The 19,131-nt window shown below is 49.3% G+C and overlaps 1 long non-coding RNA gene across 1 annotated transcript in view; it reads left to right on the top strand.

Moving 5' to 3' along the window:
* Positions 1-3,620: 3,620 nt before the first annotated feature.
* The window catches only part of LOC146035331 (uncharacterized), a 39,303-nt gene continuing 23,792 nt past the window's right edge, over positions 3,621-19,131 (top strand). The window contains exon 1 of the long non-coding RNA XR_014460620.1: positions 3,621-3,742. This is a non-coding gene — a long non-coding RNA (uncharacterized LOC146035331). The remainder of the gene's footprint in view (positions 3,743-19,131) is intronic.

Below are 19,131 nucleotides of genomic sequence, written 5' to 3'. Positions count from 1 at the left end.
AAACCATTCAGCCCACATGCCCTCCCCGTTTAGCCGGGGCAAATGTGCGATTAATATTTAGCAGGATGCAAAGCAAACAAGCAATGGTTTATTTGTCGCCAGGAAAATAGGGGCTGCCGTCTCCCTGGTTCCCCCTGTACCTGCAAGTGGTACAGTCCAAGCCCACTTCAACAGTGATGGCACACAGTATTATCTCTGATTCTACCTGCAATAGCTGCTCTGTGTTCTGAATCCCCCAGACTACTTTCCTCTATGCCTCCCTTTCATCCCCCCCTCTCTTAAACTATTATTAAAATAAGTAAGATGGGTAATAATGAGGGCATTCTCGCAAAAGGTTGAGTGTTTAATGTATGGAGTGATGGGGGGGCAAGAGGGGGGTTTCTTGCTTATGTGAAAAAGAAATGTTTTACAGGAAGGTGAACTGGAAGGACACGTTAACCCCTTCCGCTGCAGAGACGTAGTGAAAACCAGTCAAGGCTGTCATAACACCACGGTGATGCCCCGTAAGGGCATCAACGGTGGTGAAGGCGGCACGAACGATACAAAGCTGTCCTGTTTGCGTTACTTAGGATTGACAAGGCTCGGATCTGTGTAACCTTGGGCAGGTCATAGCCACTGTTCCAGCACCTGGGAGCTATCGTGGATAATGTACATCTCCGTTGGTCTGTAGTCTAATAAAAGATACAACATTTCTCATTTTCAATCAAATCTGATAAATCTGCTTACCGCTTATGTATTATATGTTACTTTCCCAGTTGTGTGCCTTGACAAGGTAGGTTGTGGTGATTGCCCAAGTGTATTGACGGGACCTGCAGCAATGTCCTTGAGAGTTGACCTTCAAAAAAAAAAAAATCATCTGTACTTCAGTTTACATGCACGCTGGATTCATTCATAAAGGCAACAGCAGGAATACAGGACACAAGTACTATGGACTTATTGGAGCAGCTCTATATATAACACAGGCTGTGTCCAGGACACAAGGACTTCATTATCGTACATATGTGATGGGGTGTCAGTGTGCACTCGTTTGCCTAACGATTGATGTGCCTAAATGCCTGTTACGTGTAACAGATGGCAGTGTAACGTAGAACGCTACTGCTGCTGCAAAGTCAGGGCATGTACTGCAGCAATTGTTATACACAGCTACAGTACTATCCCCACCATGCATTCACACAGCCAATTAATACATGCTATATACTATGTTCTATACATATGAATTTATTAACACAGCGGGATAGCAACAGCTTCCTGAATATTGACAAATGACTAGTAGCTTGTTTCCACGGTAACAGACTAACAAGATATAAGCTATAGGTACAGATCCAGGTCCCACTAACATTAGTAGGCCCGTCAGTTAATAACAAAATGCAGCTTAAAAAAAGATGTAGACCCTCTCTCAGGTTAAAATCTAGTGTGAGAAATAAACTTTAATATCTTTCCTATTTATATAGGCAAGCGATTGACATTATATGATCAAATGATGTAATAGTTTGTGGAGTAATAACACATATTCTGATTGGGCACTAGGGAGAGATGCAGAGCTTTTTAGAGCTGTGGGGTACTGGGGGTGTGGCCAAATCCAGGAAGGGGTGACCATTTTTTTTTTTAAAGAACGGGACGATGACAATGCTCAGCACAGGGGAGGGGCTGCACCCCAGTCGCATATTATTCAGCAAGAGGGGACTGCTGTGCTCTATCATTGGCCAATGTGCTGCTGCTCTGCAGGTGGAGACAGCGGTAGTGGGCAGAGCAAGGCGGATGATTGCAGACTGGGGCCCAGCCTGTGTTTTTCTTAGCACTCCCACTAAACGCCAGTTTACCACCCCCAGAAGCCTACTTCCTGCCACTCACCTTGCCAACGGGCAGCAATCAGAAAAAGTTGCAGGAGTTCATCGCAGCCGGGTGACGCGCACGCGCATTGCGACCTATACACATCCGTAGTTCATCAATAATCGACCGCCGTGCAAACTCACAGCCGTGCGATAAGCTGTATCGGGCCCCTTGTTCAACAAAAACGAAATAAAAAACTGCCCCACGACTGTTGCTCAGCACAACAACAGGGAACAGACCCCCACCAATTCGAACTAGAGCAAAAAAGGCAAGAGAGTGCTGAAGGACAATACAGGAGGGTGTCAGCGCTGGTTCCCGATGAGCCTGCATCTGTCGCAGAGTTGTATAAGGGTCAGAGTTACTTTTGCAAGTGGAAAAGTCAGTCAGTGCTTTGTGACTTACGTATGGATGTGCGACAGGATAGTGGCTTGCGATATTTTCGCGAATCATTCGCAGATTTGCACAAGCGTTTTTTTATTCTGTCTGGGCAGTGGCTAAGCACTCATCATCCGCAGATTTGCAGATGAGCGATCAGGTAGTACCAAGGGCCTCAATCAGCATCCCCCACTATTGTGTAAAAAATCGCCAATCTGCTATATTAGCACAACTAAGTACGCATGCACATCGGCCACAACTAACTGCGCATGCGCATCGGCCACAACTAACTGCGCATGCGCATCGGCCACAGCACGTATGCACAAAGGCTCGAACTGCTGTTGCACCCCTGAGTGATACAACCTCAGTCTGTGTGATGGCAGGGAGCATTGACACGGTGTTGGGACGGATTCAGGGCTGTATGCGGTGGCTGCATGACATCACATGCAGCCGCTGCTAGACTCCCAATGGCGGCACAGTGCCTGCTTCCACATACTTGCCTACCTTCCCGGAATGGGATACAGTCGCTAAGATGACCACTTAAAGTCGACAGGGCTTAGGTCGGCTGACGTGTGCCGACAGGTGGTATTTCATACCCTTCCACAGGGCTGCCATCAGAAATGATGGGGCCCGGGACTGTCAAAAAGGCAGGGCCCGTGTGTGTGTGTGTGTGTGTGGATATGGAAGAGGGAGGGTGAGAGAGAATGAATAGGGGAAATTGGAGCGTGTGTGACAAAGGGCCTTATTCTAGTTCACTCTTTCTGACAAAATCCTTCTTAGATGGACAAAACCATGTGCACTGCAGGGGGGAGATGTTAAATGTGCAGAGAGAATTAGATTTGGGGGAGTTATTTTGTTTCTGTGCAGGGTAAATACTGGCTGCTTTATTTTTACACTGCAATATAGATCTCACTTTGAAGTAAAACCCCACCCAAATATAATTCTCTCTGCACAAGTAACATCTGCCCCACCTGCAGTGCACATACTGTAGTTTTGTCCATCTAAGAAGGAATTTGTCAGAAAGAGTGAACTAGAATAACCCCCAAAGAGTGAGAAACAGAATAGAGAGAGAGGGAAATGAGAAATTGGGAGCGAGAGAGGGGAGCAACAGAGAGATCAGCCTGAACAAGAATACATAATACGTACTCACTGTGGTTGGGGCTGAGAGGGAGATCCTAGCTGCAGTGTTTTCTTTGGATCCCTGTGACTTGCTGGGTCCTCCTCCCCTCATCCGCACAGGCAGTGAGCTCACCATCTCCATGCACCAATGACGCCTCCTGACTCCTGAGCAGCAGCTCTCACTAGTGGGAACTGCTTCAGCCATCCATTAGTCTGGGCTGCTCTGGCCCGGACAGCAGGGGCTACTGGGACATGTAGTTTTTTAATGTGTCTGGCTGGCTGCCAGATACTAATTTAAAAAAAACGACATGTCCCAGCCAGCAGCCCCTGCTGTCCGGGACCAGAGCAGAGTTTGCCTGCATCTGATTCTGAGCCGATACACACACCAGGGGGACAGAAAGCAGATGGATAGCAGCTGGTAAGGAGATATTCAATGTTAATAGTTGTAGGACCAGGTCAGGGCCCCTTCTCTCTCAGGGCCCTGGACTCCAGACCCCACCTGTTGGCGGGCCTGCCCTTCCATCCACTAGGGCAGGGGTGCTCAAACTATTTTGCACTGGGACCCCGTCCGACAATAAAAATTATTACAGGACCCCAGCAAGTTACTACTGAATGGCCGCCACATGTGTGGTCAGTGAAATGAAGTGACTGCTATTGTGACAAGGAGCCAGTGGTTAATAGGGGGAGTGGGGTGGAAAAGGATGACAGGGGGATGGAAGAGGGAAGCAGTGGTTGTTTACTTAATGAGTTATACCCTGTACCCCATCCACAGACACATTAGCCTGATGATCAGCAACATAGAGTCGTGACCCAGGGCCGGTGCAAGGCACCGGAGCGCCCCAGGCGAGTCGGGGTGGGGGCGCCTCGGTGCCGGGGGAGGGGGGTACCTGTCCTGCGGCGCTGTGTATTTAAAGCTGGCGGCGGGGGCAGAGAGGGGTCCCTGCAGTCAACGAGCGCTATCCGCCGGGCTATGCGGAAGCGCTTCTGTTGTGAAAACACTGGCCGCACGGCGCACGCTGATTGGCTGAATCTCAGCCAATTAGCGTGCGGACAGTGTTTTCACAACAGAAGCGCTTCCGCATAGCCCGGCTTTAAATACACAGCGCCGCAGGACAGGTACCCCCGCGGCACGGGGGGGCAAAATGCCGCCCTCCAGTGGCCAGCGCCCTAGGCAAATGCCTAGATTTGCCTAGTGGTGGCGCCGGCCCTGTCGTGACCCCATGCTGAGGTGGTCTGGACCCACTTTGGGGTCAGGACCCACAGTTTGAGAACCGCTGCACTAGGGCATGGAGGGAGAATATAATAGTTTGCCGAGCGCAGCAAGCCACCGTGCCCAAAGCATGGCGAGTGTAGCAATATGGTGTCCATGTCGATCTTTTGACTGTCTACCTTCCCATTGCCAATCTAATGCTTGTGTTGACTTTCCGACCTGGTTGACCTACTCCGTGTGTCGACCCTATTTATTTATTTACAGTCTCTTATATAGCGCAGCACATTCCATTGCGCTTTACAATTGGAAACAGTGATAAAACAAACTGGGTAGTAATAAACCGACATAGAGGTAGGAGGGCCCTGCTCGCAATTTTACACTCTATATGACCCATACGCCCTGGAATGGCCGGCAGGCTGCCAAAAATCAGAAGCGCTCCAGGTCCTCTGGAAAGGTGGGCCAATACTTTGCTCCCCCAATACAAAATCTAGCAATCATTTTGGGGGGACGGAATTTAAATGTCAAAAAAATCGCGTAATTTCGCAAAATTGTATCCATGCTCTCTTCTCATAGAATAGGGGGTAAGGCTTGATGACATTACAGTCCATTCCCATCCCCCAAAAGTGCTTGTCAGAATCCCCTCTCCAGGATTCTCCCGGAGAAGAACAATGGCTGGGGTGTACCATAGATGGCCCCAATTCAAACCTGATTGCAGGGCAAATTCTCAAATTGGGCAAAACCATGCTGCATTGCAGATGGGGCAGATGTAACATGTGCAGAGAGAGTTGGGTGAAGTGTGTTCAAACTGAATTTTAACTTGTAGGGTAATAATAAAGCAGCCAGTATTTACCCAGCACAGAAACAATGTAACCCACCCAGGGACCGAGCGATTTCGAGCAGTTCACTTCAGAGGGGGCAGGGGCGGACACCGGATCAGAGCAAGGGAACGTATTTCCGAAGGGGAGAGAAATCATTCGATGGTCAGCAACCATCGGATGATTTCTTTCTCTTTCGGACGCACGTGAGGGAACACATTCCCCTCACATGTTACCAAGGGGATGCAGGTGGCGCTGTTGGCACAGAGGGTGGATGGGCGTTCGTCTGGGTGGCGGCTGGCGCTTAGCGGGTCTGAATTAGTCCCAAAGTCAGAATCAACTAGTCTGGTCTGCGAATGTCTAGGAATGTGTATAGAAAGTTGCTAATGTATAGCTATAATTTATTAATTAGTAAGTTATGGTATGTATTGATCTGACTGTCCCAATGTCTGTAAAAATAGTACAGTGCTCTCTGTAGACAGGTATTTATCCTTAACCACTAAAGGAAACAATTAGAAGACGACTTCTGAAAAAAAAAAAAAAAAAATTTAGATCCGGAATGCCTGACAGCAGAGGAGACCGGTATCAAACCTTCCTTGTCTAGGAAAGGGTACTGAGAAAACTCAACTGGAAGGCCTCCTGTCAACCCATGATATTTATTATCCATAGCATACAGGGGTGCCGACAGGTTGTACGGGCCCCGGTAAAATGGAGGAGGCGGGGCCTCTGGAGGGGGCGTGGCCATGCTCCAATGAAAATTTTTTAATAAATGAGAGGGAGAGAGAGAACAGGAGGCCGCTGCTCAGCACATGGTACTGAGCAGCGTGTGCTGAGATGGAGAGAGGCTGTGCTCCAGGAGCAGCTTGTCATCTTGCTCTCCACTGCCCACCTCCTTGCAACGGGGGAGGGGGGGCGTGCCCCGGGCCCCTACAGTAGACCTGGAGCTGGGTAAAAAGTACCCGCTCGCCCCACTCTACGCCACTGATAGTATAGCACTAAACAGTCCTGATATTTGTGCATAGTGATCCCCTGTGGCAGGAGACAGAGGTGACTGTTCAATCTTAATCTCTCTGTGCAGCAAATTCTGCCTTGGTCCATGCGACTATATTTAACCGCACGTGGCCGGAAATAGGGGTGTGGATTGCCGGCAAGGGGGTGTGGCCTAAACGGGTGGCCTAAAAGAGGCCACGCCCCATTTTCACCACTCTGGGGACATTCCCGCGCTATGTGGGACAGTTGGGGGGTATGCTACTTCTTATTATGTAAAGTTATAGTGCCCTCCTCATTACAATGAGCAGATCAGATTGTGGGCCAGATGCCCTACGCTTCAAAAAGTGTTAAAATGGAGAGTGATAAACAACCAGCCAATCAGCTCCTGCCTGACATTTTTCAAACCCAGTCTGTAACCTGGCAGTTAGGAGCAGGGGCCTGACTAGAACTTTGTGGGCCCCATAGCAAAATCTTGAAAGGGCCCCCTCCCACCATTGTCAGTACAATGACACTTAGGGAAAAGCAAGAAAAAGGGAGAGGAGTGAGAAAAGGAGAGGGGTAGTCAGGGAGAGAGAATGCTTCTGGGAAAAAGAGGGAATTAAAGAAAGAGTAGCCAGGGAGGGAGAGAGAGACAAAGGGTAGCGATAGGGTATTATGACAATTTCATGTGATAATGTGCACTTGGCATAATGTGAATTGGTGGCACTTTGTGGCATAAAATGTACTGGCACACTATAATGTGTCATATTGTTAAATAATGCAATAAAAGAGAAGACAGTAAACTATGGAACTAGTTTGTAGGGGTGCACCAGTGGCCTCAGCAATTGCTGCAACCTGCACCCACTGGTCTGCGAGGAGGAGGAGAAATAAGGTAGGGAGAAGGTAGGGAGATGTCTCTCCCCATAGGTGCAGGCTGCTGTGGGAACAGCTATGTAATCTGCCTCCAGCAGCCACAAACACAGAAGCCAGCACCTATGGGGAAAGACTTCTTCCTGTGTGCACATTGTTGCTTGGTAGATGATAAATTGTAGTGGGCTAAAGGACCTTCTATGCCCAGGGGGAGGAGCAAGGCCAGGGGGCTTGCTCCTTCACTATCCACGCCACCACTGGTTGCCTGTAGTAACCAGGTGGCGAGCGAAGCGAGCCACCGTGCCCGAAGCGTCGCGAGGGTCCGTTTGGGACCCTTCTTTCGACCCCTGTACCGTCAGGAGGTCCTTTAGCCCACTACAATTTAGACCTAACCATTGTTGCTTGCCCTCATGTCCACTCCTCCTCACAAGAATTACAAGTGGCCATGAAGGGGAACAAAGTTAGCAGCTGACCTGGGTCCTGTCTTGTGCCTCCATCAGCTGTGTATGGGTAATTAGTACCTGTTCAGCTCACTGGCGCTGGCAGCTCAGCCTGAATCAGTGGTGGCAGGTCTTTAGCGAAGAGCTGTGTCTTCTGCTCGCAAGCGCCAGCTGAGGGAGCAGTGACATGGGATTGTGGTAGCACCACTGGGCGGAGAGCATAGGACGTGAGCGGCGCCGCTGGGCAGGAAACCATGTAAGATATCGTCGCGCTGACAGGTAGCATAGGACGCCAGCAGCGCCGCTGGCTAGAAGAGTTTGTGACATCAGCACAGCTGAAGGGGGACCATAGGGCAGCGGTGCCACTGCCCAGGGCAATAGATTAAAAAAATGGGGAAAAAACTTTAGAAGGGTGCAGGGGTTTGCCAGCTGGGACTTGGGCCCCCCCCCAGCGGCCCAGGCCCCATAGCAATTGCACCCCCCATAGTTATGGCACTGGTTAGGAGCTGATTGGCTGTCTGTTTATCACTCTCCACTTTATCACTTTTTGAAGCTTGATACATCTTGCCCTGTAATGTCACATAAATCAGGCTGGGCAAGGGATCAGACCCCATTGCTTCACAGGGAAATCTGGGAAATGGGTATGCAACTTTACAACCTTAGTCCAGGCCCCCTAAGCCTCTGGGCCCCATAGCAATCGTACCCTCTGCACCCTCTATAGTTACTCCCATGGTTTCTGGCCTATGGGGGTTATTCAGGTTGATTCGCAAGGCTGCGAATTCGCAGCCTTGCGAGTCCACCAAACCCCGCCCGGCGAAAGACCGCCCCAACGCCGCCCGAATGCACGCAGTACGATGAGATCTGAATAAGGCCCAAAGTCTCACCTCATTACTCTATGAAATACAAGGCAAACAGCCTTCTGCATTGGACAAGAGATAACACAGTATACGGCTCAGTGTGAACAGAAATGACAGTATTATCACCGCTACTCAATACACTAGCACACGTTTCTAAATGAGGTACAATAGGTATTCTGCCTAGTTGCTCGGCGCTGCATAATTAAGGATGCTGTTTATATAAACTGCTTTGCATAACATGAGGATACTCAAAAGCAGACTGCAGATTCCTAGGGGAACCCGTGCCAACGATCCTGCGAGCGGGCAAACAAAAAACATTAAACAAAAACGTTGCATCCTATTCGTTCAGGGACCTATCCAGTGATGTTTAGACAAACAGGAGAGCCGGAAGGCTTGGCCACTGGGTTAGTCTGCTGCTGTGTCACCCAGCTTGAAACTTTTGCCTCCAGATGTTACGCAGTTGTGCACTCAAGCAAACCCGGCCAGAGGCCTTGCTTACATTGTGAACTTTAGGCGCAGGACATGATGCATACATCCCAACTTATGCAAATTTCAAATCGGGATGTGCCTGGCCTGAGAAGGGGACCGAGCTACGTGAAGGTGGGCATGGCACTGGGTAGAGGGGCGTGGCCTAGCACCACAATCTAAGTTTTTGTCATTTTCAGAGGTGTGTCCAGCACTCCATTAGTAGTTCGGCAGCCGCCGACTCCCAAACTGCACTCCCTCTCTGCAGCGATCACCGCTGCTTTGCCTGCTTCCCTCCTGCTCTCAGGACACTGCCACCTGCAGGAGGGACAGCAGGACAGCGGGACAGTCTCTGATTAGTGGGACTGTCCAGCTGTAATCGGGATACCTTCACATCCTTCCCCCTGAATTTCATCACCTGTCTGCCACCCTGTATACATCATGAACGCTCAAGGCCCGTTTAAGGCTTCTCTGCACCCTAGGCAAAATTTCAACTTACTGCCCCCCCCCCCCCCCCCCATACTGTCACCAATAACCACTTTCCAACCCCTTACTTGCTTAACATTCCAGAATGGTAGGGAGGCTCCCATAAATCTGGTGGTCCCCTGCTTTCCTTGGAGGCCTCCCTTTGCCACCCACAACGGAGTACAGGGAGGAGGGGGCAGCAAAGTATGGAAGTATGCCTCAAGGGAAAGTATGGGGGTGAGGTCAGAGGTTCCACTTCAGCCGCCTGCATTAAGTACAACAAGGATCCGCATGGACATTCTTGATTTTTTGATAGGCAGACTTGGTGCCACCCCCCTTTTCCCCCCACACCTCAGATCTTGCAGCTGCCTAATGGTAGAGCCGGCCCTGTGAACGCTGCCGTGGTGACAGGGCATGATGACATTGGTAACCCAGGGGCACAAGGAATAACGAATAAAGAGAAAGGGATAATGTAAAAGCAAAGATAAGTGAGAATAAGGATACTTTCTGTACTGTAAGCAGGTTCAGGGGTCAGGTCATGTTGGAGGTGTGGTGCTATCGATATATATAAAAGGCTAAATACTTCTCACCTCTATGAGGTGAAGTAGCACGAATGTCCACTAGAGGAAAGTCGACTAACCAAATGACTCATTTGGGAGCTAAAAATAATAATAATTAATAACAGAAAGTGAAAGCAATTTTTGCAGGGACACTGGTCTGTTTAAAACTTGCGGGATATGGAGAGAGAGGGAGATGTGAGACAGAGATTGGAGGTAAGAGCAGCCGTGCAAATGCATCCCTGCTGCAAAGGTCCATAGGCTGTTAGTCCACTTCCACCAACCTATATCTGCTAAATGCTAAAAACAGGTATTGCTAAAATACAAGATCAATCCAATCGTCATTTCCAATTTATTTGGAAATACTGTATAGGGCTAGGGGCGTACTTTTCCTCTAGACCCTCGCTAGACTCACACAGCTTCCGGTATTATTAATACTCTTCAGTATATAAAGCCTCATACATTTTGTACATAACTGCGTACACCAAAATGCGCTACTGCCTCTTGTCAGATCGCATTGGTTTAAAAAGCGCCAATCTGGTTGAATCATACAACTAGAGAGATGCTTAATGACCACAGCCTTCAGTTTTATCCCTGCAGCGGATAAACCATGGTCTGTGCTTCTGCAAAGATGGCTTCATTAGTGGTCTCCTTACAGCACTGCAGGGACTGGGCTGCATGACTGACACTGAAATGTCCTGATCGGTTCTGGATGGACACAGTACAAGTCATGCTAGAGCCAGGAAGGGAGATGGGGCCTGATTCAAGTCTGATCGGAAGGGACCGAATTTGGCAACCGAGAATCTGCGCTATAGAACTTTGTTAAGTCCTGCTCTTAGAATTTCCCCTGGGCTAATAAAGGTGACTGTGAAGGATGCTAGACATTCTAGACTTTTTAATGGAGCTTTTAAATGTAAAGCTAATGGCCTATATATGTACAAACATTGATTTATGGTACAAGGAGGAGAGCATTAGCCAGAAGTATAATGGTTGGCTCTTTATAAATGCAAATAGCCAAGATGTGTCCTGCAATAGGAAGTCCTGGGTAACAGTTCTGAGATAACACAACATATTACAGTTTACACAACAGTCATTTCTTATTGTATTTTGCTAATGTGGTATATTCTTAAGCGGGGTGATACATCTAAATATCTGTAATGTGTATGCTGGACTTCTCATGACCAGATCAAAAGTCAAACATAAATAGAATTGTTTAATATATTGGTTCATCCGCAATTCATCAATGAAGATCAAGCACAATGGATTTTTAACAAATAGATTTACAATCGCTGTGGTTAACCTGTAAGAAAAGACATCAGCGTTAAGGACCTCTATACCACGGAAAACAAACTCAATAATCATATTGTATCTTAAGTAAAAAAGATCAGTAGAGCTAACCCTCCCCCATGACACCCTAACCTTACCCAACCAGCAGCCTAGCCCTAAGCCTCCCCTACAACCTTGCCCTCCCCCTTAGCACCTAACTCGTTTTAGAAATAGAGGGAACAAATAACATAGGGGATCTCCAGGATTCTTAAATCTAGCACCAGGCTTAAGGGCCAGTCCTGGTTCCCAAAATATGGGGGACAAAATGAGTAGGGGTCCCCGTATTTTGACAACCAGCACCGGGCCCAAACATCCAACTGGGTAATGCTACAGCCGGGGGAACTTTTTATGCAAGTTCCCCAGGCCAAAGCATTCATCCCTGTGGCTGATCAGCATGGACAGGGACCCCAGAGGAGTGGAGACCCCCCAATAAAGGACCCCTTCCAGGGTTACACCTGCCCAGGCTGAAGCCCGGGGCTGTCCCCGGTGCCCCTGGGGCAGTGGGCACCAGGCTGATAAATGGTTAATAATAGAAACTATTGTGTAATGTTGTGGAACTACAAGCCATAGCAAGCCTACACTGCATGCAGGGACTTGGAGAACCACAAGTCCCAGCATGCGGGGCATTAAAGGGCCTGCTGGGTCTTGTAGTTAAATCTATCATTAGCATTGGTACTTGTATACTATCATGGCTCCCATCGCATGCCATATGCGATGGCATGCGATGCGATGCGATTTTACCGGGTTTTTAATGAATTTTTGAAAAAAATCGCATGCCATCGCAAATTTGTTCACAAATGCATCCAAATGCCTTTAAATTAGTAGTAAACATGTTCAATGCACCCCAAATGTCATTTTTCACACTGTACCACCCCCACTATCAACGCCAACCCGAAGCGTGGCGAGCGCAGCGGTACGCGTCCTACGACCTTTTCATACCCCCACTATCCACGTCGGCATGGAGTTGAGAATAGAAAGTGTGGCGAGCGCAGCGAGCCACCGAGCCTGAAGCGTGGCGAGCGGACGCGGATACCTGTGAAGCCCGCGAGGGGACACGGATACCTGTGAAGGTATCAACGTACCCTCGCGGGGCTCGCCGCGCTTCGGGCTCAGTGGCTCGCTGCGCTCGCCACACTTTCTATTCTCAACTCCACGCCGACGTGGATAGGGGGGTATGAAAAGGTCGTAGGACGCGTACCGCCGCCCCTCGCGGGCTCGCTGCACTCGCCACGCTTCGGGTTGCCGTTGATAGTGGGGGTGCTACAGTGTGTAAAATGACATTTGGGGTGCTTTTAACATGATTTTAACACATGTCCATGATTTTTGAGGAAAATGGAATCGCGATGCGATGCGATTTTTCCCTGTGCACATCGTGGGAGCCGTGATAGTATACAAGTACCTTAGCATTTATCAGCCCGTCCCCACCGTCCCTGGAGCACTGGGGACAGCCTGGACAGGGGTAACTCCCAGGGGCGGATTGGCCCACCGGGAAACCGATGGGCCGGACCATAAAACATTAGAATTGGGCTGGCTGGGCCTCTCTCCTCCCCTGGCTGGGCCGCGGACAGCGTGACCGCAGTCTCAGCGGTTAGCTGCCGCGGCTCCAGCATTTTGCCCTTCTCCAAAATGTCGGCGGTCGGGCTGCTGCAGAAGCCCGGCCGCGCGAAGCTCCCCCCGTGCTTTGCGGAGCTCGTGAGTGTCGGCTCATGGCTCCGCCCCCTGACCCCCGGCCCGTACACAGCTCTTACCGCTGCGGCGCTGCCAGTGTCTGTCACACTGTGTGATGGCTGCGCTGCGCTGGCAGCAGCAGCGTCGCATCTCCTCCATCCCCTGTGCAACTTCCCTATCTCCACACTGCTACCCACCTTTCCTCCCCAATAGCAGCAGCCCGGCAGCCAGTCCTCCGATGCTCTGTTGCTGAGCATGGTGCACATGTGCACTCACTGGAGGAGCTACAATGCATAGAGAGAGGAGCCAGCCCTACAGCCAGTTAGGTATGTGATTATAGTGGTGTCAATGTCTTTCGGGGGGGGGATGCATATTAATGTGTGCTGGGGAGGTTCATTTGCACTAGGGGAGTGACACATGTTAATGTGTCCTGGAGGGTCGAAATGTCATGTTTATGTGTCTTGGGATGCAGAGGTGGATTGGCCCACCGGGAAACCGGGCTGTTTCCCGGTGGGCCGGGCCATATTTGTTTTGGGCTATGCTGCCGTCGGCGGGAGAAGATCATGGCGCTGCCGCAAAACAAACAGCCAGCTAGAGACCGGCAGCCCCATGAGGATGAGGCTCCTGATTGGCTGCCGGACTGCGAGCAGGGCAGGTGCGATATTTAAATAGCCGCAGATGGCATGTTTGCAGCGCTCTGGCTGCAACTACCTATCCCCCCGTACCTCCATCTCCCCCCTCACCCCCCGTCACTCCCGTGGACATCAGGTGGGAGATGCAGAGTCGTGAGGCAGGCTCTGGTGCTCCCGTGGGTGGCGGCCTGCCTGGTCCTTTCAGGCCGGGACCTGAGTTTCCGGAGGTGTCCGTCTGGGTCGCCCACCTCCTCCGCCTTACGGCGCGCTGCCTCCTGCACACTTCAGTGTCCCGCTGCTGCTTGTGATCTGCACAGCGGGACCCCCACGACCTCCGCTAAGCTCTCCTCCTCCTGCCTGGGGGTCCGGGGGGACACACTGCCGGGGACACGGACGGAGATCTCCTCCACACTACCTGCATTGCCGGCGTCGGCCTCCTGCACCCTGCCATCCTGCATGTCTGCTCTCAGGAGTGGGTGAGTGCCTTCAGCCCTGCTTATTGTCTCCCCCTCCCCAGCAGGCTGCATGTCAGTAAACCTGCAGGGCCTATACCCACCTATAGAAATTAGCAGTCTGCTGCATGACCCTTCCTGCAAACCAGCTTTAATGTAAAGCTACTGGAGGTGGGTTTGCTTTATAAATACAAGAGATTACCTCCTTGTGTATTGAAATTATTCTCCCTATACTACCTGCCTGTATTTGTGTATATAACGGAAGAAACAGCCGCAGGCGGAACTGCTCCAGCCTCCTGCTCGCCTCATGCTCATGGTGCTGCTGGTCTCTAGCTGGCTGTTTGTTTCGCGGCAGCACAATGATCTCCCGCCGATGGTCACCTCCGGTGTCCTCTGCCCTGCTCCAGCCTGTGCCTGCCTGCATTTGCCCTCCCCCTTGGCAACGAGCATTTGCCCTCCCCCTTGGCAACGAGCATTTGCCCTCCCCCTTGGCAACGAGCATTTGCCCTCCCCCTTGGCAACGAGCATTTGCCCTCCCCATTGGCAACGAACATTTGCCCTCCACCTTGGCAACAGGCCCTGGCACTGAGCATGAAGGCCCTGGCACCGAGCATGAAGGCCCTGGCACCGAGCATGAAGGCCCTGGCACCGAGCATGAAGGCCTTGGCACCGAGCATGAAGGCCCTGGCACTGAGCATGAAGGCCCTGGCAATTAACATGTACAGTAGGTAGGCAGCACTTATATAGCATAATATGTAATAGCCATTACAGTGTGTGGGCATTATGGTGTTTGGTATAATGTGTAATGGGCATTAGAGTGTGTGGCACTGTCCATATTGTCCCTATTTCTTATTTTAGTGTCCAGTCATGGGCTATTGTGTAATGGGCTGGGCATGTAGTATACTATGTAATGGGTGTGGGGTATAATAGGCATTATGGTGTAAGTTATTGGCGTGCGCCTTCGACATGCACTGTCCCTCTTGTTTTTATTTTTATTGTTGCACCTGGCATAACGTGTAATGGGAATTATGGCATGTGGTATAATATAGGTGTGTTACGTGTAATAGGCATTATGGTGTAATGTTTGGGCACGACTTCGGCGTGCACTGTCCAGATTATCCCTCGTTGTGACCTTGTTAAAATAGGCCACGCCCCCATACCACTAGGTCACGCCCCCCTCTGGGCTGCTTCTAATTATTTCCCAGTCTGCTTTTAATTCCCAATCCACCTCTGGTAACTCCTCAAGGGTTCCTGCCCTGGCTGACCAGCAATGGGGAAGAATGCTTTGGCTTTACCCTTTTGGCTGCTTCTAATTATTTCCCAGTCTGCTTTTAACCCCTTCCCGACATTTGACGTACATTTACGTCATGGTCGGGAAGCACTTCCCGACACATGGCGTAAATGTACGTCATGGATTTAAACTGTCACCGCGTCTATAGACGCGGTGACAGTTTCAACATGTCTGCTGTCCCTGACAGCAGACATGTCCGTGCATGCCCCGGGGGGGCTGCGATGCCGCCCCCCCGTCGGCGATCGCTGTGATTGGCTGTTCAGTGTGAACAGCCATTCACAGCGTTTTCCTGTGTCACCGGCGAATAACGTTCGCCGGTGACACGGGATCAGAGGTGATTGGTGCTGTAAAGTACAGCACCAATCACCGCGGGGTGTTTGGGTGACACTGGTGTCACCCCACCTCACCCCGCCCGCCCCCAAAGGCCGTGATTGGTCCGTCGGACCGACGGACCAATCACAGCCAAGGAGGGAGATTTAAACTAACGGTGACTGCACTGCAGACGCCATTCCGGTCTGGAAAGCGTGCAGTGCGGTCACCGTACCCCCCTGCCGCCATACTGACCAGAAATACTTGCTGCAATACTTACCTGATCGCTGCTGATTGCTTCCTGGATCCTGTGCAATAATTGTGCCATACTGTGATATTGTGCTGCTGCACTGTATTAGTATTAGCTAGATAGATAGAGAGATAGATAGAGATAGATAGAGAGAGATAGATAGAGATAGATAGAGAGAGATAGAGAGAGATAGAGAGAGAGAGATAGAGAGAGATAGATAGAGAGAGATAGAGAGAGAGATAGTGTCAGAGAGTGCTATATTTTGTGCTGCTGCAGTGTGATATAGTTATAGATAGAGAGAGAGAGATAGAGAGAGAGAGATAGAGAGAGAGGCCTACTGACAGAGTGCTATATTTTGTGCTGCTGCAGTGTGATAGTTATAGAGAGATAGAGAGAGATAGAGAGAGAGAGATAGAGAGAGATAGTGACAGATTGTGCTATATATTTTTTATATAACTGACTGCTGCCCCCTCCTTTTGTGCTGATCAGTATAAATTAACTGATCAGTAACTTTTTGGGGGCGCAGGTTTTTTTTTATATATAGATATACCTGTGAGTGCTGCTGCTGCAGTGTCATAGAGTGTTAGATAGTGTTAGATAGTGAGAGATAGAGAGATAGAGAGAGATAGTGATAGAGAGTGCTAAATTTTGTGTCTGCTGTCCCCGCCTTTTGTGCTGATCACTATATCTGAGGTGATCAGCAACTTTTTTGGGGGTACAGAGGTTTTTTTTTTTTTATATATACCTGTCAGTTGCACCAAAGGTTGTGCACCTGCTGCACCTCACTGGTAATCAGTGTCGCATCACTGATCACCTTTTTTTTTTGTGTGTGTGCTGTGGGGTATTTTTTTAATTTTTTTTTTTACACACACTGTGATTTTGTGGGTGTCCTGTGGCCGCTGTGCGCTGATCAGTGACGTACATCACTGATCATCTCTTTCGGCACAGGGTTGATCTATTTTTTTTTTTTTTTTGATCAAATTCCTGTTGCCTTTGAGCGCTGTTCAGTGACAGACGTTACTGACCAACATCTGTGCTCAATTTTTGGCGCAGGACCTTTTTTTTTTTTAACCCCATCCTTTATTTTTTTTTTAACCCCTTCATTTTTTTTTTTTTTTAACCCCTTCATTTTTTTTTTTTTTATTGGTATAAAGCATTTTTTTTTTTTTCTGCACCACATACACACTACACACTACATACCCCCCGGATTGAAATAAAGTTTGTGCCCCCCCCTACACTATACACGTGTTGAAACATTTCACTACCGGTAACACAAAAATAAAAATGGCATCCCAAATGTCCTCCCAAATGTCCTCCCAAATGTCCTCCCAATCATCCAGGAGAATGTATTCAGTGGAGGAGGCATATGCCATGCTTGCTTCTGACTCTGACACAGGCAGTGATGCAAGCGGGGAATTTGAAGGATTTGCCTTAAGCTCCTCTTCCTCCTCTGCTGATGAGGGACCCCCTCAAAGACGCCCCCGTAGATCAGCTGAGATTCCCCCCCCAATAATTGATCTAGTATGGACCCCACCACCAGACAATTTTGAGCCCCAGGTTCCTGAGTTTTTGGGCATGCCAGGAATCCAATTTGATTCCACAGGTCTCAGAGAAATTGACTTTTTCAAATTATTTTTCTCTGATGATTTTATAAATTTAATGGTGGACCAAACTAATTTATATGCCCAGCAGTTTATTGCTCAAAACCCCACGTCATCATTTGCTAGGTGGACCCCTGTAGATGCAGTAGAGATGATGACGTTTTGGGGTCTGGTGTTTCATATGGGCATAGTAAAAAAGCCAGAAATTAGGCAATATTGGAGTACAGATGTTCTGTACAGTACTCCATTTTACCGTATGGCCATGCCCCGGACTCGATTTGAGACAATTCTTAAATTCATACATTACACCGATAATGCACAGTGCCCACCCAGAGATGATCCCACCTTTGACCGGCTATTCAAAGTCAGGCCGGTCATTGATCATTTCAGTGCCAAATTTGAAGAGGTGTACATCCCTGAAAAATTTATTTGTATCGACGAGTCCCTTATACATTTTAAAGGAAGGGTTAAATTCCGCCAGTACCTTCCCAGTAAGAGGGCAAGGTATGGCATAAAAATGTATAAGCTGTGTGAAAGCACCTCAGGGTACACCCACAGGTTTAGGGTTTATGAAGGGAAGGATTCAAGAATTCAACCGCCAGAATGCCCCCCCTCCCTCGTAGGTGTTAGTGGGAAAATTGTCTGGGATTTAGTGCACCCCTTCCTGGATAAAGGTTATCACCTCTATGTGGATAACTTTTACACTAGCATCCCCCTGTTTAAGGCCCTTGGTTCAAGAGGTACAGCAGCTTGCGGTACTGTGCGCAAGAACCAAAGAGGCCTCCCAAAAACGCACATTGCCCAAGTAATGAGAAGGGGTGAAAGCAGGGGAATATGCACCGAAAATATGTTGTTGGTCAAATATAAGGACAAGAGGGATGTCCTTATACTGACAACAATTCACGGAGACAGTACCACCTCCGTCCCTGTACGAGGTACCAGTACCCACACCTCAAAACCTAATTGTATCCTGGATTACAATAGGTACATGGGCGGAGTGGATCTTTCAGATCAGGTACTGAAGCCGTACAGTGCCCTGCGGAAAACAAAAATCTGGTACAAGAAGGTGGCCGTGTATATCATCCAGATGGCACTGTATAACGCTTACGTGCTATTCCGTTCTACCGGCCAGAGGGGGACATTTATGCACTTTCAAGAGGAAGTCATAAAGGGCCTAATATTTGGGAACCAGCAGGCAGAGGGCCCCAGTACTTCTAGTACTGGCCCCCGTATTGTACCAGGGCAGCATTTTCCTGATGAAATCCCCTCCACTGGAAAAAAGGGCAGGACACAAAAAAGGTGCAAAGTTTGCTATAAAAAGGGAATAAGAAAGCAAACTATTTTCCAGTGTGACACTTGCCCCGACAAACCCGGCCTATGTATAAAGGAGTGTTTTAAATTATACCACACATCTATGGAATATTAGGTTCATAATTTCACCGTGCTTCGGGGGTCTTGCTAATGCCACATAGCACCCACCATTCATTCCACCAGAATCTGAGCCGCAAAATCCAAAAATCACTCCTTCCCTTCTGAGTCCTGCCATGCACCCAACTGGTATTTTTTGGTCACATGTGAGGCATTGCCGTACTCGGGAGATATTGGGGCACAGATTTTGGGGTGCTTTTTC

This window comes from Crinia signifera, chromosome 9 (assembly GCF_055691185.1).
Source record: "Crinia signifera chromosome 9, ASM5569118v1, whole genome shotgun sequence".
Lineage (NCBI taxonomy): Eukaryota > Metazoa > Chordata > Amphibia > Anura > Myobatrachidae > Crinia > Crinia signifera.
The sequence above is the reverse complement of the archived record's forward strand: the minus strand, read 5'-3'. Positions and strand labels throughout refer to the sequence as shown.